The sequence below is a fragment of the Cylas formicarius genome, unplaced genomic scaffold, assembly GCF_029955315.1.
Source record: "Cylas formicarius isolate icCylForm1 unplaced genomic scaffold, icCylForm1.1 PGA_scaffold_4__25_contigs__length_36172078, whole genome shotgun sequence".
Taxonomy (NCBI): Eukaryota; Metazoa; Arthropoda; class Insecta; order Coleoptera; family Brentidae; genus Cylas; species Cylas formicarius.
The window spans coordinates 26501954-26525559 of record NW_026844334.1 but is presented as its reverse complement, the minus strand read 5'-3'; the positions used below and the strand labels follow the sequence as shown (position 1 = coordinate 26525559).

The 23606-nt window shown below is 34.1% G+C and overlaps 1 protein-coding gene across 6 annotated transcripts in view; it reads left to right on the top strand.

Moving 5' to 3' along the window:
• LOC132701343 (CUGBP Elav-like family member 4) overlaps positions 1–23606 on the top strand; it is a 977281-nt gene that overhangs the window by 598926 nt on the left and 354749 nt on the right. The window contains exon 1 of one of the 6 annotated variants that reach the window (XM_060669162.1): positions 5711–5727. The exons of the other annotated variants lie outside the window; for them this stretch is intronic. The gene's annotated coding sequence lies outside the window, so the exon portion shown is untranslated. Of the gene's footprint in view, positions 1–5710; positions 5728–23606 lie in introns of those variants that run through there. 6 annotated transcript variants of the gene reach the window in all.

Below are 23606 nucleotides of genomic sequence, written 5' to 3'. Positions count from 1 at the left end.
CGTGCGTTTATAAATACAAAAACTTCCTTTTTTTCAATCTTGTCTTAGCTTAAAAATATAGTATATTATGCAACAAGTGCGGTAAACGGAATTTGACTCACGAGTTTTTAATAAACGAGTGAGTTATTGGTATTAAAGGGGGCCCCTCGCGGGCGTCCAAGCACTTAGGCCACCAGATGGACCCGTTGTGCCCCCAGGCCGCTCTAGAGGGCGTCCAGAATGCCGCCCCTCCTATAGAAGGTCAGCAACTCCTTTAGCCCAATACCGTTCACTGAGTCCGGATCGATCAGGGCCGTTCCGAAGACTCGCAATCTTGCCCATCTCAAGGCAGGGCACTCGGTGAGCAGATGATACGGGGTTACTTTTTGGGTACATTCACACATTCACTGGCATGACCGTATGAATTGACAAACGTCAAAATTCAAAGCGTGGGAATAGCTCCGAAGAGATCCGATTGATCCCAAATCCGTGCGATAAAATCCCGGAAATGTCCGAAGTGGCTCGGATTCATAGGAAACGAAACTGACGTGGTAAAGAGACGCTTCCCGCAAGCTAGATCAGTGGGTAATTAGGTATTTTACAGACGGGAGTAGAAAAAGGCTATTATGCAACAAAGTGCGGTAAACGGCATTTGACTCACGAGTCTATTTGACACGAGCGGAGCGCAGCGGAGCACTCAATTAACGCACTCAATGAATGCACTCAATCAATATATTTGACAAAACTTTCTGAGCCGAGTTGTTAATTAAAAAAAATATATATTTCAAGTGAAGCGATGCTCGTTTGCAGTCGGTAGGTTTCGAACCTACGCTGCCACAGAGAATCTGATTTCTAGTCAGACACCTTACCTGACAGTCCAAGGTTAAATCTGCTTGAAAGTCGAACTATTTCTGGTTATGTGCCATGCGTTTGAAATATAAGGGCATTATATTTTTAATAAACGAGTGAGTTAAACAGTTTACCGAACGTGTTGCATTCTATACTTTTTCTACGACGTTAGTTTTTGGGTACATTTTCGCAAAACAACACGAATACAGGCAGGTAGGCAGTCTACGTCCAACATCGGTGATGGAAGGACCTCTGAAGAAGCTCGCCACTCGTGCTAGCGAAACGTTAGGAAGTAATTCCAATCGACGACGGCCTTTAAACCCGAATCAAGATAATAGCTTAAACGGAAATAAGTCGATTAAAAATAGCTGGGAATATTTGACATTTGTTTTCTTTTGTTGACAAAAACAATAATCACAGCCTATTATGAAATTATGTATTTAATTTTTGAAAATTGTCATTCATTTGCTTGTTTTTGAGAATAAGTGCATAATATTATATATTTTTGAAGAAATAAAAACTTTATTTCTTCACCACATTTGTAGCGCGATAATGGGTTGACTTTTGACCCAACGTTTTTGTAACACACTACTCTTTATTTTCAGTTTTTCTCATTTGTTACGAAATGCCCTGTATAAAATCCATTAAAAACGTTACGTGAACTGAATTTTGAGTGTATTAAATTTTGGTGCTTGCCCATTTAGCACTTCTAGCTAAGATTTTTCTGGTTTCTTAATATCTCTTTTTCCTTGATCCGTTCGTAAACAAAGTTTATTTATCCCTTTAAATGATTTGAATTTTCATAGTCATAGTAACCAAAGCTAACACTATTTTATATAATTAGCAAAGCTGCATGTCATCACATTGTTATAGAAAAAAGAGTTTTTAAATTTTTTTACCAGTAATATTGAATGAAATAATTTGTTGCCTTTCTGTTGTATAGATATGTTTCTGCACTAATGGATACATGAACATAACATGAAACGAACAGAAATTAAAATCATTGGAGAGAAGCAACATTGTAAATATGTTATCCCAGAACTTCGGGTATATTTATTATTTTTTTAACTTCTTGTGGAAATTTACAAAAAATACATAATGAAGCTCTAATCTTCATTTTATTCATTGTCATTGCATCGAAACAATACTCTTTATTTAATTTCATTAGCAATAGGGGCATATTTATAATGTGCATCCATTAACATAATGGAAAATATATTTTGTTTAAATTGGATTAATATTATTGTTTTAATGTCCATGTGGAAGGTATTGAGGTGAAATAATATCTGACACGTAAATAATAAAACCGCGTGTTGCTTTGAAGTTTTCCAAAACACCATTATGGTTTTTCGAGGATATGCGATACCCTTTGAAATTATAACGGCGTTAACGAATAATTGTCGAAATAGTGTTACAACGAAGGTAAAAATTATTGAAATATGCGTTTACGTATCGGTACCGAACAAAACGTTCTAATTCTCTTTTTCATTATTGGGATTTTAGTGAACACAATCCGTTTTAGTTAAACCTAAACCTGCCTCGTAGGGCATATACGAAGTTTAACTATGAAAGTTCCCTTATATCGGGTGCTATTGCAGCAACTTGAAAAAAGGGGAGAAACTAAAAAAGTTCGCACACTCCAGAACCGATTGAAGATAAATCCCGATATCAGTTTAACTTATATTTAGTTGAATGTTCGTTTAAAACTCGAAACTAGGAAACTTCCGAACGGTATTGTGTTAGCCGTAAGCATAAAGTTAAGGCAAACCGTTCATCCATTTAAGCGGTTCTCTTGCATTTGGAGCACCAAATCCCAATCGCTATTGCGCTATTACCGAACTAACGTCGTAAATTGCTTTGCATAAAACAACATCCTTAGCGCAATTGATATCTTCATATAAAAATGCATAAATAAACATTCCCATTTTTATTGACGATTATTTTGCTTTTAAAATATGAAATAAGATAGATATTTCCACAACTACTGAATATTCACATTAAATGCAATTCTAAAGTTTCCCTAAAACAAACCTTAATATTAGAACTGCAGGAAAAATTAGTCTTCTGTCGTCTCTAGGACCATATTGGTTTAAATATGTCGATGCCGATTCTATCGACTCATATTACTTTCTGTTAATAGATGTTTCCAATATCTAGAAATGGTCTTCAGTGCTTTCTGATTTTTTTATAAAGATGGTCTGGATTCTCATCAGTTTATAGATGATCAACTATTATGTTATTCCTTTCCCTTGGTTCACGTTGGTACCGCTATCGACAATATCAGTGGCGAATCTTCGGTCAATTCATAGCCTATTCAAATCCTATTGTTTTAAATTAAATGGCCCAGAGACTGATACACATCACAAAGAGTTTACTTGTTGGACTGATAAGCCAGATTTAAAATTTTGCGACTCCTCCTAAGGATCGACTCGAATTTTATATTCTCACTACATGTTTATGTTACTTCAAGAATCATATGCTAAACTTAAAATATGAACTTTAGAACGCGCTCAGTAAAGCAGTTGCACCTGAAAACTAACCAACATCTCTAGTAGCATTAAATGTGCCAGCTGACTTGTTTTTACTTTGTTGTATTGTTTGTTACTATTATCGTCATTTGCTTTCTGCTGTTATATTTTATTTGCATATGGTAAATATTTATTTAAGATTTTCTAAGATACATTTACTCCTTTACTTACTTTTTATGTCAATATATTGCGTTTTCTGCTCAGACAAAACTAAAGTATTTTATTATTGTTATTACTATTATTATGCACTCAGATGCACAGCATCATGCAATTAGACTCTGAAACTTGTCACTAAATAATAGAAATAGTTTAGGAAGTCAGTTTTAAAAAGAAATTCCCTATTATGTAAGATAATTTACAAAACAGCACCTGAGTATTTTTATTCTGTATCCAATTTTTTTTCCTTGATCGTTTCAAATTAACGGAATAATACTTCACTTACACGCTATAACATCATTCAACTCCAGGTAATTTACTTACTACAAAATATACAGCTTGAAAATATGTAACAAAAATGCAATCCTAATTTTTACAGCTTATCTTTAATAGTCGCCGTTTTTGAGCCAGACATTATTGTATTTTTTCCATTACTGGTACGATTCCAAACTGATGTCATCTCTACGCAAGACATGATGTATAATATCACACTAGAATAATACTAGGAACATTAGCAGGTAGAAAAATAGTTTTTAAATCGATGCTTTTTTTGTGGTTTAAATGGAATCATCAATATCTATCTAAAAAAAACACAATAAGATAAACTGATCTAACAATTATATACCGGAAACTTCAATTAAATTAAAGAACCAATGTAGCGACGGTTGTGATCGAGTTCCAGCTACTAGAATAAAATTATCGATATCAGAAATACCACAAGATTTGTGCTACTAACTAAATAATTCTATGAAACAAGCTGCGTATATGAAAAATAGATCAATTATATATTTTTTATTGCTTTGAGCAAGGCGTTAGAGGTAAAGCATTCAAATTCAATTCATGTCATTGTCCAAAATAAAAGCAAAACTATGAATCGGGAATAAAAAAAAAGAAAAAGAATTTGTTTTATTCATTTTTTATTTCAAGGACTTATCAATGGATTTAGATAATTTCTTGGTGACAAGCTCTGCGAACGACACAAACCTTAAACTTTCTTGAGAAAACATATCCGGGGTAATAAATAAAATGAAAAATGCATTTGACGAACTAAATTTTAGGCAAAACAAAGTAATAGTAAATAGCAGTAAAACGTCCATAAAATAATTTTTTAAAAAAATTTAGATGAAGCTATAGTCCATATTTATGAATGTCTAATATTTATATTCAAAAATGAAAATGAGATCACCGGAAATAAAATACGTAATTATAACATTAACCTAATCATAGACTATCGATAACTGCGAAAGTACCTTATTGTAACTGCATTATGATCTACCCAATTCTGTGAAATGTATTAATATTAGTGACATTATAGTCTAAGTCAAACTGAGAATACAGTGTGGATTTTTATGGAACACACCGTTGTCAGTAGTAGCATTGTTGGTGTTGGTGTCAAGCAACAATCGGGTCCGGTCTCAAACAAATTTCGCCGCTTGGGTGCAAAACATTATATCAACATTTTCACTTTCCTTAATGTATGTGTACATCAGTGAAATATTTTATTTATGGTCGAGAGAATTTACTCTAATAATAATCAGTTCATCCACATTGTCTTGGAGATTATCAACGGACCGCATTTGCTTTTCGGTTTTATCTGTGATATGTTGATCATAATTCCTCCAGTTTTGTCCAGTAGCATGTTGAAGTGCTTCATCTATTAACGAAGGAGCATATAACATATAACATTATAAAATTTTTGTCTCCATTGTAAGGTAAATTGGCCATTAGCTACTCACACTGCCTGAAGCAGAACGAAACGTGGACTTCTTTTTGTAGGTGCTTTAAGACATGTAAAACCTTTAAAAAAAACGTCTCTGCCATCAGTTATGATGTTTTATGACCAATCATAATTAATTGTATGACCCAGATTGATCAAACTCTCATCTAAATAGATGATATTACAATTTTGTTGGCTACTTTAGATTTTAGTATTGAAAGTCCTACATTTCATTGGCGTTTAGATTAGGCGCGTTTGTTCACTATTTGTCATTTATAATTATCTTTTTTTTTTCAAATAAATTATTTTTACTATGGAAATAAGGGAAAACAAAATTGTTCTAATACTGAAGATTGATTTTTGTGAGTTAATATTGTGGTTATAGATATATTGAATTATTTCTAGTATTTGTTATCCAAAATTAATACCGTTTCATTATTTACAGGTGAGTACATCCAAAATAACGACATTGAGGGTACGTCAAGTCTTACGGACGTGGTGAGTTCCCAAAATTCAAATTCATCCCGCAAATTTCGGATAATTATTCGTATTAAACATGTTTGCGGCCTCGGCACAGGTCGAATTGGGAACTTAGGTTTAATATAAACTAGGTTCAATTTAAATTCATCTCTGCGTGCCTTTAAACGGCACCCTGTGCGAACGTTCGGAGCGGAGCGACTCGAAATGGTATTTTGGTTTCTATAAAAGGGTAGATTTTGCAAACGCTTTTAAGGGATTAATGTATGTATAATGTAATGCAAATAGATTGAAAAGATTTGGCGGCGCCTTTAATCGTTTGCGGTAGTGTTGCTGCAACGATAAAAACTTTTGGTCAAGATAATCGGGGATTATTAAGGGAGTTTTAAGCAGCATACTTAACAACGTCTGCTAACTTCTTGTTGCAATTGATTTAACATAAACATAATACCGCTGACTTCTGTCAGGATATTTGACACGTATTGAATCATCTCAAGTAGGTAAATAGAGTAGTAATACGTATCGAATAGTAAAGATAAATTACGGCCCAAAAGTTAAAGTTATAGCAACAAACGTTATTTAACAGTGCTTGAAGTAAAAAGGAAGTGAGAATCGAAAAAATTCAACACTCTATATTTTTTGGAGATATCAAATTAAAATTTTGAGAATACGATACAGAAAATGTAGATTATTTTGACAAGACTCGGAAGGGGCTAATTCGAACGGAACGAAGTTGTCATTTCTAACTTTAGTAACCTTTAAACTAATTTTTGAACGTGGCCACTACTACAATTGTAAATTTAAGCATATACATTCAATGTTTGTATTCAACGCGCAGAAATTACAATTATTATTTAGCAGCAAATTTTCCACGTGATTTCGATATGATTTCCATTTGTACCTTGCCCGAGATTACGGACGTCATAATTCTTCATGTAATTAGAACTATGTCTTTTAATAATGTAGACCATTCTTCTGATATATAGTTCACTTTAGTCAAGGAGCACCAAGTTTTGCCAAAAACTGATCCTTAGATGAGTCTTCCAATTCAATGACGAAAGAAAAAATAGTATATAATCACGAAGCTAAAATATTTCAGCATCGCTTTATTACAAGATTAGCTTGTCTTGTATTTGGTCATGCCAGGATATAACGGTGAATCCGCAAGGGATTTGTTTGGATGTGGGGCGGGCATTTAACAACTGTCGGCACCCATCTACTTTTCGATAGGCGCGAAAGGTTAAGTTGATTTATGGATAACGTGTTGCTGAAACGAAACCCTTTATTGAATGAATGAATTTGTCCGGAGTGACTTCTTCAATGCGGAAGGCACGAGTAGAGTCCTATAAATAATTCTGGACGTACTATAAGTAACTGAGATATTTTTTATAATTTCGCGGCAAGAGTAGCTGAAGTGAGGTTCAGGTTCATTTAAAGTTGTGTTGAAAGTTGTGTTGAGTATGATATATAATATGACTAAAGAACATCTGCTAAATTAATCCAGATGTTGTTAAGAATTTCTATATGCATAAAACTTTTCACTTTCACTTTACAAGATTGGTGCGGTACAGAATACCAATTGTTATCTGAAATGGAACACCCAACCAAATATGTCCAACTGTAACAAAGACTTATTCATTGTATGTTAAATAAATAAGATTTTATATTACTATCCTCGCAAACTCAGTATCAATATATGTCATTTTGGTTAGAGTGGTTTGTTAAAAAACTTCTGTCCGGTGACTAATATCCCAATATACTGCGTTTTTATACATAGTGGTCTCAAAAATTTGCAAAATGTATTAGATTAATCTAATCGTTTGTCCTCTTTGCCACAAATACTCGGATATCAGCTTTGTATTGTATTAGGCTGATACTTAAGCAGATATAGATGACTAAAGTGTAGTGTTGAATTGAATTTCACCAGTTTTCAAAAAATACCCGATATGAAAACACTGTTACCAAGTTTTTTTTCCGATAATGACTACTGGTCTGCTTGAGAAAAACACATTATAGCATATAACACGTTAACTTGTATTGTATTTTTTAAAAGCTGACTTTCAATAATACTAAGTCACGTGAAAAAAGAAAATCCGAGCTGTCAGTAAATAGTAAATAAATGCTATTTGCAAATAGTACATATATTTAGATACGGGACTAGGATGACTCTCACTTCTTGGGCGTCCTGGAAAAAATGTATGTCAGTTTATGTACAGTTTTAATGATTGTCCAGTTATAAAGAAAAAACAGTCAAAATGGGGATAGAATTTCCGAACCCTTTGTTTTTATGAACCATGTTTCCGGGTATGAACGGGTAGTTGTAATTTGCAATACAAGACACCTTGTACTGTACCAAATTTTAGTTTTTAAAAGATTATGTATCTCACTTTATATTTGGTTGTCAATGTCGATTTCAGACTTTGATACAAATTTTCTAAAAAATGGAAACTTTTTTAAACGTTAACCGTCGGTGGTGAATGGTGGAGTGGTGAGGAGGAAAATTGACTAGACTCCATTAATACAGGATGTCCCGTTTCAAAAAATTAATTTTCATGTTCTGCAATGAAGAGTAAACTCTGTATGTCTCTGAGTATGACTTAAGAAAGTCTAAAATTTTCTTAGTTAAACCATAATTTCAAAGCGACTCCAAAACTTTACCGCAATTTTCTGGTATCCGCTGAGGACAAACACTGATCGAAGATTAAATGCAAACAGCACTATAAAGACTAACCGAATTGCATTCGAGCGATATAAATTTCCTGTAGCGGCATCGGGCGGCTAAATGACCGTTCCTTCCTCCACCGATAACCGTCCGGGAAATCTCCATCCAGTAAACACGCCACCGGAAAGGATGACGAAAGCGAAAGAAGTGGCCAATAAATGTCAGACTCTCGCCCAGCTGTGTCTGGCTATAATTAAAACTAAGTATCTTAGCTGTTTGCAGCTGGTTCTTTCGGCACAACGTCGACGCCTTCGGTCTCAGAAATAATATAAAAAAGGCGAAACAACAACAAAATTGATCGAAAACGCAGCGGCCCGAGAGACAGAAGACAAATGGTTCAAAATGGAAAAACCCTCGGTAGGAGGTTTTCCCATTAAATATGCTTAGTGTGCAAAAGTTCAAGTGGGTGAAGGAAGACGTACGAACGTGAAAGATTTTCTTTATTTGATCACTTTTGAGGCTTCGTTTTATTCCAGGTTTTTTTGGTGGTTGGTCTGTGAGACTATCGCAATACGTACTTTGAATACCTGGACTCGTCAAAATGCGTGTCATAAAAGAAATTTCAAAAATTAGATTTTGGTTGATGGGAAATTCAATATTTATTAATTTAACGCTATTGTACCATAAGTTCACAACCACGCCATTTATTGAAAAATGTCGCAGAATATTCCATGAAACTAATAAGGATACGTGTAGGTAAGGATACGTGTAAGCTTCATATAAAATGGAAAAGAGATTTGATTTAAAAAAATTGAAATATGATGTTTTGAATTTTCTTTATTTCTCTTCCATATTTGACATTTGACAGCCCCTGCATAGCGCTGTTTGTATGAGGGTATTAACTCAAGCAGTTAAATCGTAGTTTCAGCAATATATCTGCCGATAATTATAAGTTTGCAATTTAAAAGCAAATAGCGAACACATTATTCAAAAGATCCTGCAATTATGATTAACCGTATGGGAATTAGAATAGAAATTACAAGTGATGAAACTGTATTAATTTATTTTTTCCATCAACAGCGGCTTCCAAGATTACTCGTTTTCAGATATCGTAAATTATCGATATCGAAAATTAGTTATCAAACAATTATGATTTTTATACATGTGTTGCTGAAATAATGATATCATCATTTTCTATTAAAAAGTTTTAGTCTTAAATTAGTGATGAGTCTAAAACTTTTTAACAGCGAATTTAAAAATGAAATAAAACACTGCATATTAAGTAAAAAATGTTTGTGTTAAATGTAGATAACTAAATGTTTTAGAAAAAAGCAGCTTCGACAAAAAAAAAGATCGGAAAGCGCTTTAAGCGAAAACAAAATTTTCAAAAATTATTGACCCTTCCTAGAAAGACACTTTTGAAAGCCCCTCGCAACTCAAATTCAAAATCAAATTGAAGTTTTCATTTTCGAACCTTCTTCTAAAATCGAGGGGCATGAAAAAAAAATCGAATTCGGTCCAGCCCGCACGCACCCCTGAGCATCTTTGTAGGTAATATATATTTTCATTAATTTGCTTTGACGTTTTTCGTAAGTTTAGTTCTATTTATTCATTCTCGACTTTGCACGACTGTAATAGAATGTAGGATAGACTATAACGACACCTCGTAGTCCAAATGTTAAGATAAGCAAAGCAAAGCAATTAAAAACCCGATTGAAATCTATACTAAAATCTTCGTTCATAATAATTTTATTTTTAATCATGAGTAGGATACTTACAAACTATTTGTTGTGACGTCATTTGGTTTACTGAAATAAAAGTAAAACCCATTTTCATAATTTGAAGGATTACGCCATTTGGGTTGTGAGAAGAGTGATGCAAAATTGTTTCGTACTATCATTTAATCATTTGTTGTTTCATATTTTAATAGGATATCGCATTGTCAGAAACACCCAAAAGTATACGACTATTGACTATATTATGTGTGAAGTTTAATTTTCATAATATTGACTTTTTTTGCAATCCGCAGTATGATATTGTCTTTACGCATTATACTACTACTCGAAAAACTAATTTCTTGAAAAAAAAAAAACAATGCCTCATACGACTCTAAAACGAATATATTTTAATTTATTATTTTATTTTCATTATTTTTCATTTTGTGTGTGAGAGGAAAATGAAATAATTTTTATTTAATGTCATCCTGAAATTCGAAAGCAGTGTAAAATGTATAAAAATATCTTCAGGCGTTCTTGAAGCTTTTAACTCTGAAAGAGAAAATTTTGTGAATCTTTTGGAAAAGATACTAAAAATTGAAATAGGGCGATTATCCCCAATTCTCAATGCTATCAGGGTTGCCCTTTTTGCAAAAGGAAATGACCAAGGCAGTTTTAGCTTTACCCTAATAACGATAAATTAAACAAACCCACTATATATCTCCAATAATTGACGACTTAAATTTCATTAAATTACTTAAAAAATATATTTCGAGATATCAAGATGAAATCTAAGTTCCCATTTCTTCGATAAGTATGTTATGTATGCTTTAAAATGTGACTATGGTATTCATGTTATTATAGAATGTGATTTTTGTCAATGCTCCTTGGGACAAGCAAATTATTTGGAAATCATGCACACATTCGGCAAATATGATACGAGAGTGAGATATAACGATAACATTGATTTTTGATTTTGTTTAATGGAAAAAATATTCTTCGTTTTAAAGATTTTAATTTATTCCGCCTGAAGGTGTATGCCCAATAAGAACTAACAATTTTTTTCTTTATTTCGTTATCGATCACAAAAATCACAAACTTTAAAAAAAACCTAAATCGAATTTTATCGTATATCCCGCACGCCAATTCGAGAGCAAATCAAATTAAATTTCGCCGAAAAGATCTCTTTGATTAAGCAAATATCAATGGCGGACCGCGAAAACGGAGTTCGCTTTAAGTTTGGGCCATGCCGATTTGTTTGCGCAATCGATTAATATGAAGCGTTTCTGTCTCCTCTGCTCTCAATAAGATAATTTATGTGTACATAGATATGATTCGGAAGTGAGCGTAGTGCTATAAGGTATGCGACCGTTATGTCACATATTTTATATATGAGACTTGGAGAAATGGGTTTGTTGTTTGTCCAAGAGGAGCGCAAATTTACATAGTCACTTATTTTTTTGGTTGCCGCAAGGTTTGATATATACTAGTCCACAGAACACCACCAATATTAAGTATATTAAGTATTTGTAGCACTACAGAAGTAAGACGTTTTTAGTTTTTCTTTCATCAAATTGTGGTTCTTATTTCTTCTTATTGAGCAAGTCAGTCTGCGCTAGGATACCAAAAGGGGGACTCCAAGAGACCCCAAAAAATACCTAATCCTGATCCATTTCCGTGAATAGAAGGTTAGGATGTTTTAGTCAACAAAAATGCAAGCTTGAATTATATCTATTAAATAATATCTCTCTCAAAATTCAAAGATTGCGAAAAAAATATTCTTCTTCTTCTTCTCTAAGTGCCTAGCGAAAACTGCCTATCAACATGACTATCCTAATTTTATTGCTGGCAATTCGAAAGAGTTCGGCCGATGTCTTGCCGTCTCACGTTTTCAGATTTTTCAATCAAGATATTCTCCTTCGACCCGTTCTTCTATTAGTAGTAGTCCGTACCGTTCTCAATTTTTCATTATATGAACGAAGTACTATAGTTTTCGTCATTTTCTATCAATTGTGGCTCTTTATTCATTCTTCGTAATACTTCTTGATTAGTAACTCTCTACCTCTAAGATATTTTTAATATTCTTCTGGTAATTGTTTTGGTGAGTTTCTACGCCTCTACCCGCGCAACAATTTGATTTTTCTGTCAAAAGATAAATCACGGGATTTAAATAATATTATGTATTGCAGCGGATTTAATGCATTTTCATAAAATCTGATATTCTCACGCCACCTTGTATATCATGTAGATTTAAATAGATCGTGAATTCTGAGTTAGGATGTGTTTTGCTAGAACTCGTTAAAACGAAAAGTTTTGGTTAATTTAAAAAAGTTTAACATATTAGGCTCTATTTCTTATGTAACTCAAAACGAACTTGCTATGTACGAAGATACAAGATGCTGCCAAACGTATTTTATTTGTATATTAGACATCCTTGCTGCTTGATAGTCTATCCTTATCGGTCGAATAATTAATCACAGTTTATCGTTTTAGAAGTAGTCCTCGTGTCAAAATATAAGGTGTTTTTTTTCCTTGTATAGAAATTTAAGTTCCAATAAAACAACGATGGATTATTCGATTGAAATGAATTTTATTTATCCGAAAGATAATCTTTTGGCATTACATTTTAAATATGATTTCTGGCATATTACCGCCATGGCTGGAGCGAATGTAGTTCAATCTGGCTGTCCAATTTTCGATGACTTTTTCCAACATTTGTGGCCGTATATCCGTTCCGTATGGTCAAGCGTTTGTGGCTTATCCGCATAGACAAATGACTTTACATAGCCCCACAGAAAGTAGTCTGGCGGTGTTAAATCACACGATCTTGGAGTCCAATTCACAGGTCCAAAACGTGAAATTAGGCGGTCACCAAACGTGTCTTTCAATAAATCGATTGTGGCACGAGCTGTGTGATATGTTGCGCCCTCTTGTTGAAACCACATCTCCTGGCCATCATGGTTATTCAATTCAGGAATGAAAGAGTTAGTAATCATAGGTCTATACCGATCACCATTGACTGTAACGTTCTGGCCATCATCGTTTTTGAAGAAATACGGACCAATGATTCCACCAGCCCATAAAGCGCACCAAACAGTCAGTTTTTTTGGATGTAACGGTGTTTCGACATACACTTGAGGATTAGCTTCGCTCTAAATGCTGCAGTTTTGTTTGTCGACGTAGCCATTCAACCAGAAGTGCCCTTCATCGCTAAACAAAATTCGCTTATGAAAATCGGGAACAACGGCAATCATGTTTTGGGCCCATTCGACGAGCGTTGTTCAGGCGTTGTTGTTGAGAACTCCTAAATTATCTTTCTCCATTTTAACAAATATGGGCTTGGTTGCTACTAAATTCTGTCGCAAAAATTTAGATCATATTGTATAATTTGAATATCATAATATAAAAGTAAATTATATGGAATGCTTGTCGTTTTCAGATTTTCGACGAACTCTTAAATAGCTTAAGTTATTTTCAAGTTCTGCAAAATAATTTGTGAGTAATTTGAGAATACGAGAATAAGATATTTTTTCAAATCGCAATTTTCTATGTTCATCTTTCTGTAGCTTTTCTTCAAAAGTTTGTATCAGCATTACAAGCTTGTTGGGCTGTGCAAATAACAATGGGAAAAGATTAAATACTGCAGATTAAAAGTTAGCCTTAAGCCTGTTTATCACTAAGACCCCCCTTGCTGGTCTCTTCATAAATATACTCCACAGCTTCCTGCTTCCAGATTCATTTTTGCTTACGCCCAGTAAATATTTCATAGTTTCATTCGCTTCTTGGCAAAATCCGAATTTTGATGACCGATAGGGCAATGGGTTTAGCTACCCAACAATCATGTGGCTTTACGTCCCTTCGTGGGTTATTTCATCAGTGCTTACAATGCCTTAGTTGTCCTCGTGTCGTAGTGAGGTAGATTTTATTACCGCTAGTTTGTTTTTCAATAGTTGTTTTCAATACCAATCATCTTGTTTACCAGTAAAATAATTATTAATTTTTACAAAACGTCTGGATTCCTCCTGAATCGGTTTTTGCTGAGTCGGACTTGCTGACGTTTCGCCAATCACCCTATTTGTTTCTTCAGAGCTTGACTGAAACTGGCGCGCATTTTACTCTGTACCTGCTTATATATTGTTTGAGGGGGCGGAGCTAAATGAGGGGCATTAACACCCTCTCGGATGACTGATTCCCATCTTTGTGACAGGTAGAGACCTCAGTCGCGGTTCAAATTGTTAGGATGTTTATAGATTTCTATAGACTCTTGGATTTTTCCTTGGTAGAAGAGTTGATTACATGCAAGAATTTTAATGTCCGGTTTCATGATTGTGTTCGGCAACAGCTGGTAAGTTTATTTGTCTTAGTCGCAAGGCTCTTTCGTGTTCTTTGAGCCTAGTTGATATTTTTCGTCCGGTATGGCCAATACATCCTTTGCCGCATATGCATGGAATGCTGTAAACTCCTGACATATCAAATTTAATTTTATCTTTGACGGACCGAAGATGTAGAGAAATTTTTGAACCAGTGGTAAATTTGGTTTTGACGTTATACTTCTTTAGAACTTCTTCTGCCAACAAAAATTCCTGGAGTCTATAGAAATCAATAAACAACCTAACAATCTTAACCGCGATACCAATATGGAAATCAGTCAGCCGAGACTGTGTTTATTTCCCTCATTTAGCTCCGCGCCCCTCAAACAATATATAAGCAGGTACAGAGTAAAATGCGGTACATTTTACTCTGTCTGACTCTATAGAAATCTATAAAAAACCTATTAATCTTAACTGCGACTCAGGTCTGCATCTGTCACCAATATGGGAATCAGTCATCCGAGATGGTGTTTGTGCCCCTCATTTAGGTCCCCAGCCCCCCTCAAACAATATATAAACAGGTACAGAGTAAAATGCGAGCCAGTTTCAGTCAAGCTCTGAAGAAGCCAAAAGGATGACGACGACTCATCAAAAACCGACGCAGGAAGAATACGGACGTTTTGTAAAAAGTATTACAGTAGCCTGTGGAAGTTTCTTTGAAAAATTAAAATAATAATTGTTCAGAATCTTCCGAAATCTCTTGATTTCCTCTAACCAGCAAATAATTTCTTATCATTCTGTCTTCCAGATTCCCGCCTGCCTAGTTCTCATCCGCCACACATGCAACTTTGAAAATCGCTCGAAATGTCTGTGAACGCGAAAGAGAGACAGACAGATGCGGTTAAGGCCGAGAACGTCGCGGCAAATTGATATTACAGGGTCGGAAACATAATTGATTACCGGAACAGAGTTTTAATATAATTTATGTCATAATAATTAGCGAGTGGTCGAACACGCCGAACACGGACGGGGTTGGCGCACCTGCTACCGACACTTGACGGAATCGCTACATCTCTTACGTCGATATTGCGTTCGCTATCCTTTTCCCTCGCTCTTTCGTATGGACTTTCATTAATGACCGCATAAATCTCACTTTACCACACCTAGTATACACAAGGCGCCCTGTTTCTAATTTTTTCTTCGCGTTTAATGAAGGTAAAATATGATCGCGGTCAAAACGGGGAACATTATTTCGGTTTAATAACCCGCCGGATTAACCAATATGACGGCTTGCCGAGCCGCTAGTTTTGGTATAGGTCTAATTTTGCTTCGGTAGCGCATAAACCAAACTCGACATTCGTATTTGCACAGACTTTTTGTTGACTTTATCACAAAAACCATTGCGTCATTTTTCTATTTCACATGAGCAGATATTCGATAGACAGGACAAACTAATTATTTGAATATGGATTTTTTTTTAATTTTGCTGAAATTTTCAAATTTGAACAAGATTTCCTTTATGACAGTCCGACTGATTGAGAGGTACTTATCATTAAAAAAATTGCAGGTTCATTGCGCTCAATGTTTCACAGCCGCATAGAATAGAGATTTATTTCCTCTTCAGGTTGTCAAAAAAAAAACGAAATTCAAAACAAAAATCAACTAAAACGCAAAACATAAATTAATTTCTTCCCAACTTTGCAGACTAACATTAGCGAACTCGTTTATGTTTTCTTTTTCGAAGTCTAGGGGAATCCTTTTTCCATATTCCTCAGTCTTATACAATTATGCAGGAAATTCGCGGTCGTGAAACACATTAATATTTATATTAAGTAAAAATAGTAACACCACTACAACTGTTTACTAATATACACCACTGTTCATACCGCTCATTCTACCCAATACGGCTAATCAGGAATGGTATCACCGAAATGGGTAGTTTTAGAAATTTGAGAACAAATGTTAGTAAATCGATTGAATGAAAATTCTGTAAGTTACTTCAGACTTTCTGAAACGGCGGTTAAAGTGAAACAATAAAGTGCTTAACGCGGTTTAAAATACTTGCAATCGTTAGAACGGTCTATTCCTCGGCAATCAATCGTGCTATGAGGGGGGCCATTGCGATGCTTACTATTCCATTCGTGACAATAGCAAAGTAATTAATTTGCTGAAACAAAAGTAAATAGAACTTCTTTTACGTCATACCTTTATCCTAAACGAAAATATAATAATAATATGAAGTCATAAAATAGTTGTAAATACCATTTAAAAAGTTCCATACCTCTGATTCCGTATCAGACAAAAATGATTAATGCAAGACATTACATTGCGTCACATTACAAATTTTCAAAATAATTAAGGTATCTTCGAAATGATAAAAATTTTAAGAGGACTCAACATACTGGATGTTGCATTTAAAATTACATAAAATGCTAGGAACCCGAAAATATTTGCAACTCCACAAAATTAGCTTGAGTAGTTTTGGTTTTATTTTATATTATTTATAATTATTATTATAATTATATATGGCGTGATAAAATAAGCCTTAAGCCCAATTTTTACGTTGCAAATTTGTTGCATGAGTATTTACACACAGATTCTCCACAAATAAAATATTGTTGTAATATATGATCAACCGAATATTGACCTGACGTCACTCTAGATCGATTATCCAAGTTCATAAAATGTGAAGAAATTAATTGACCTTTACATAATCCTCAAAAATAAATTTTTCTAATTTAATTTCATTACATCCAACGCCAATTTTCAGTGCGGTTGCATAAAATTAATTGGTCTTTAAAAACGGCGATAAATTGCATCGTGAAAAACCGGCTTTACTTTGCCGAGCAGGTGTCAGAATAAATTGACTTTCCGCCTTGCTCTGGCCAAAAATTTGTGCACTCTCTGAACTTGGCTGACGACTAGTCCTAGCGCTCCCGTTCTTAAAGCCGCCATCTTTGAATTATCCACTCCAAACCTGAAAAAACCTAATTGCCTCTAGCAGCACTCGGCTAATTGTCTTCCGGGTGCGACCTATGTAGTTTGGACTTCTTGCTCTCTTTTCACCCGCTCATAGGTACCTGTCCTCCCAGCAGTTTTTGCGCCTGTGAGTGTCTGTATAGTAGGCGAGAAGTCTATAAAATCCACTATTCTTTTATAGAGCGCTACGCACCATTGACACTAATGTCAAAATGAAAGAGAAACTTGAATAATCCTGTTCAAACATTCAATTTTCTAACGAATGACTACCAGAAGGACCATTGTGTGCAACCTTGCGATGAAATATCGACTCGACTTACAAGCATAACTAATCATCCTCCCTCGCTCTTGAGCATAAGCAAACGTTCATACACACATTGTTAAAAATATTCAGCCACATCGTCGGACCGTGTTACTGTAGGTAATGCGTCGTGTTCGTAGTTATAGCAACATATTGTAAAGGGGTCTCTGATTATTGCCCGTTCCTAAATAATTACGCGCTATGTAGCACTGCCTGGGTAGCTCTCGAGCAGTTCCGCACAGACTGGGTTAATTAATAAACTCTATTCATTGGAAAGAACAAATGTAGCTCTCTCCCTATCTCTTTCTATCCGCCAGCGACTGTCGTTACGCTCTCGCGGATTCAATTTGTCAAGGTCATTGAATTGCAGACACAAAATTGGTTGTTCCTCTTTTATGGATACAAGCAAGCAAAGGACTGTGCGGTGGCGTCGCTGTTGAATTTTTCTGGAACAAATTGCGTACAATTGCAAATTAACATAAATCGGGAATTGACTCCGAAACTGCGGAATGTGTATAATTTGTTTGTATCGCGCGTGATCGAATTTCGAATATGTGTTATCACATAGAAGCTGGAAGTGAAAATACGATCTGGAAGGCCTCTTGAATGTGGTGAACGTTCATTATTTCGGGACAAATATACTGTGACTTTTTTAAAACAACTGAAATTCAATTCGTCAAACGTGACGGCCGAATTAAAATCACTCGGCGGCACTGGACATCTGTTTCATCCAATGAGAGTTATCAAGAGGTAACACTAAACCAAATGGATGAAGTGGAACATCCAATAACTGCCCTAATTTTGATTAAATTTAATATTTCTTTGCCGATGTCAGATTATCAGTAATGGGAGCAGATGAAGTGTACTGCGAAGTGCTAAAACTGCTAAAAGAACGTTACAGGACATGATAGAACTTTAGGTATCAAAAATGAGTAGAGATTCCATGATATGCACATTTAGTAGTAAATTGTAGTAGTAATTCCGGTTTAGATGCCGTCTAGGTCGAATATAGGACATGGAAGAACCTCTGAAGAAGCAACTTGTGCTAGCTAAACATTAGGAAGCAATTCCAACTGACGCACACAGGCGAATTTGATCAAAATGCTGGCCAATATTATTTATCTTAAAAAAAATATCTAAAAATGATGAATAATGAATTTATTTAAAAAAAAGTATAAATTTTAATGATAATACAGTACTTTACACTAGTATTCCATTACACGTCAAAATATACAGTGTGGTCGAAAAGTCGTACCTAAATTAAATACTGATTAATATTTTTTTTTAGAATGACAGTGACAATTTTTAATTTAGTTTCTTACTTGTTCACATTTTTACGTAATTCATTTATTTTTCAGTGACAGTTATTAAAACTTATTTTAACAACACCAACAATGTGTATTATTGAAGAAAAACATAAAACAGTTCTAATTTTAACCTTGAATTATGATAATGTATATGTAATTACAAAAGCAATATTACAAAAAGATAATCATAAATATTTTAGAGAAAAGAGGTAAAAACGAAAATGAGATATTGATATTTGAGTACTTTGAGTATTAAGAATTTCGCAAGTATAATCTTATTATTTAGGGAAATAAACAAGCAGAACTTTTTATTACAAGTCTTTTTATGGACAATAGAAATTTATACAGTTGCGTCTATGAAAATCTAGTACAAAAACATATCTCATAATTCCTGGTCTATTATAAAATTGAAATCTGAAATGTACTTTTTGTCCAAAGAAAGCGAAACATTTATGTATTTTAAGAAGGGACGCCATTGTGACAATAAAACAATTCGTAGATGATAATAATTGCATAGATAATAATAATTATATGCTTGTACTTACCACTAGCAATAGGCTCCATACTATAATTTCGAACTTTCGAAAAAATGGTTAAATACACACTGATGCACTCTGATTAAATGAATACAAATTAATGAACTTTCAAGTTTCAATAACAATAAGTTTGTTTATTTATAATAGCCAGGTAACTAGATCACTGAAATGTAATGGATTTAGCTCAAGATTTTTAAGTTGGAGTTTCTTCTCGCCAGCTTTTGAGGAAAATTCGCCTGTGTGTGACGACGGCCTTTAGACACGAATTAGGACAACGGTGCATCAACTTGCCGTAAAAGCTTCAACTAATTTAACAGTTCGTTGCGTGCTACATTTGTATATCCCAAATTGTATCCTATGAAGGTGTTACAAATTGTTTCAATCAATTTTTCTAACACTTTTGTATGGTAAATACGTGGTTGTATTGCATATTGATTCCTTCGAATAATAAGGTCAAATATGGGTTCCACACTGGATAGCGCAGAGAACTTAACAAATCAATGATAGACTTGCGAAAAGTTTGTGCGTATTGCACGGCTGATTTGGATTATTTATTGTAAATGACAAGATATACGAATCACAAAAATATTTCGCCCTGTTAACTTCGAGATATTTAGGAATTGGTAAATTAATCTTCATCGATAAACTTCCATGAATTCTAATTTATTGTGATATTAAATCGTTAACAACAATCGCACGAATCATACGGAGACACTTTCCATGTAAAATATGGGTTCCTCAATCCAGATATTAATGATGCTTCGTTGGACTGTTGTCCATTTCGATTTGCTCGTGGTTCGCAAAATTTACCCTTGTTTAAACAGTAAACGGTAAAAATTGGGTTATAAACTCGACCGTAACTCTTCGCCAAGCGCAATTAAGTAATTAATACGGCGTGGAGGCAGAGTGAACTAACATCGCCGCGATTAAGATTAATTATTATCTAAAAAATTAATCTTGTCGAAAAGTCTTTAATGCGGATTGTTCGGTAGACATTTTGCGCGTAATTTCGTCCAATCAAACGTTGCCAGCTTTATCTAATTTTGACAAATCGTTTTCGTTTAAAACAACTGACATCACGCAGGCTGAGTTCTAACAAGGAAAAATCTTGTTACTAATAATTGTTATAAGCAACCACTAAATAATTCCGATTCACTATCCTTACTATTTCCAACATTTCATGCATGTCAAGGCTTGAGCTCGTGTCACTAGAATTCAAGTTCATTTTTAAGGTATAAGTTTAACACTTTTGTATTTTATATTTTGCCAAGTTGAATCTCGAAATACACGGTTTCAACTACTAACTATGGAAATTAAAGCCAACAGAAAACATTTCGTGACTCGAATTGAAATGCATTTTTATTGGCAATCGCGATATAGGTTTCGAATTGCTTCATGACATATAGGTTACAAATATAATATTTTGTATATAATAACTTATATCTAAAAGTTACACATATGTTGTCCTGAAATTTTCAGAAAAACCATCCATCTCTAATTGTGGGCTTTTCAATATTAGTTTTAAGTGTGCTAATTGTAAAGTTAATGAGCTCACTTTAAAGGTATTAAGGAAAGATCATATAAAATTAACCCTGTAATTTCGTTATTTTTAAATTACTTTCGAATCACTTGTAAAATTCGAAATATTAGCAATAAAACGTTTTTCCACTGTCAAACAACTTAAAACAAACAAAATTGTCACTCTTAAGTTTCCGAACAATAATCATATATTGAAAATATGTGTCTGGCAACTTACCAAACAGGTAACAACGAATGTTACTTGAACTTTTTGCTTAGAATCCAGTGCGCAGTTAGTTTATTCTTTTTTTTTTTTTTTCTAATGATATCCCATACATTTTTCAAGAAATAAATTTTGTCATTTTTTAAGTTACTCAGAAATGGGCCTGTCTTAATAAACAATTACCAATATCCCAATTTTCAAAATACGCATACAAAATTTTAATGAAAATCTATAGTCTCAATCAATCTATCAATTTAGAGTAAGTATAAGAAAATTCCTGACCTTTTTTGAATATTTTAATCACGAATGCCTTTAGTTTAATAACAGTACAGGGTCCCATATTTCTTGGTACTTAGTTTTAATGTATGATATTTTTTTTTATTAATTTTGGCAAGTTTAAAAATACTTAAAATACCTATATTGTCCAAAATAAACGATCTCTGTGAGAGCCATCGGAATAAAAAAATCTAGCACACAATCCCCGTCAATTCACCACCGAACCCATAAAATTTTTCGACGCAAAAGAAAGCCCCATAAAACCGGCAATCTCATTTGTCAAAAAAGGCATTGTAAAAGGGAAACAGATTAGCGCATATCCCGATAAATATATTTATGAGCGCAATGCATCAAAACGATTTCGGGGCGCCGCCGTAGCGGTTCCCGCGGAAAGAACTTCTACTGTTTTTCTTCTGTTTATAAATCAAGTTTGGGATTTCAAACATTGGAAAGTTTCCTATTCCTCCCCGATGTGTTTGTATATATATAGGGTTAGAAAGGCAAAATTATTTGTTGCGCTATAAATTTTCGTGCATTGCTCTTGTCTACCGTTGTTTTATGCACCTGATTTAAATTCAGAGCAATCCCCCGTTTGTAATTTAACATAACAAGTGTATAAATAAGAAATTGAAATATGTTTTATTGATATTGGATTGATTCATCCGGGATTCTGGGTTCCTCCTGCTTCTGGTTTAGTTGGAGTAAGGAGCGACAAAGATGCCAAACCTGACGCAGGAAAAATCCAGAAGCAGTCTACCTTGAAGTTCCACAGCTTGCAAAAGTTTCTTTTAAAAATTACAGTAGAATTTTGATAATCTCAATCAATAATCGATTTCCCTCACAGAGGAAAAGGAAGACAGAAATAAGAAATTTGGACAAACTCTACGTTCTGCTCTCTGCTGCTATCATTTGCAATTGTAAATTGCTAATAACTCCAGGTAGAATTGAAGTTTTTTGAAAGAGCTTGGAATATATTATAAAACTAAGAGAACAATTCCAGAGCATCTGCAAAATATTACCTTACAAACATCGACAAATCTGATCCGGATCTTGAGATTCTAAATTTTAATTCTATTAATAAAGAGGAAATTTCATCTAGCGACATCACAGGTGCTATTTGGAAAAAGTCAGTATATAAATTTATATTCCAAACTTAAGATTTATCTCAACAATTCTTTACTGAAACTCAATGAAAACGCAAGAATAGTAGAATAGTAGAATTTTGATAATCTCAATCAATTATCTATTTCCCTCACAGAGGAAAAGGAAGACAGAAATAAGAAATTTGGACAAACTCTACGAAAATAGCAGCAATTGTATTCGCAAAGACTGTTGTAAGCTAAAACCATTAACGCCCAAAGAATTTACTGAATAAAAAATTGAAAAAAAAAGAGGTTCCTTAGTGCTATTTATCGCATTTTAATTTTGACGACTCCGCATGCGTATCTTGTCTTTTAAACTCGGATGCCCAACGAATTCAATTAACGCAACGAAAATATGATCCTGGAGTGACGGAGAGAAATTAAGTGGTTTAAGTCTTTTTTTTTGGTAGCAAATGTCCAGATTACCTCTGTAAGAAAATCATATTCCGTTACAATATTCATTTGGATATTTGTGGCAGATTAAAAAAAGCTATTAGACCTACTAGTCAGCATTTTGTAAGTTGATGCTCGCTCCGCCGTCGTGCCTGTTACTTCGCGGTTTGGTACTTCATCCCTCTTCTGTACTTTTGTTTAACTATTGATTAACTAAATTAATATTAATTCAGATTCTATGGTTACTGTAGCGGCTGCTTTTGGTTAACAACAATCTGTTTGTTTGTTACCTGTTAATTATTATTATATTATTATTCTATTCTATTTTATTCTATTATTATGGTACAAAACGGGTCATATATATATTTTTAATCTACAACATGAGACCTTCAATTTTTCAGTCGTGTTATTAAAATATAACAATTTCGTATTAGATTTTAATCATTAAGCCTTTATACTTGTAGAGTAAATTTATTCAGTTCACGCCATTTATGAACACTATCAGTCTTTTCATCGCGGTTTACCTTGCCGGTCAGGT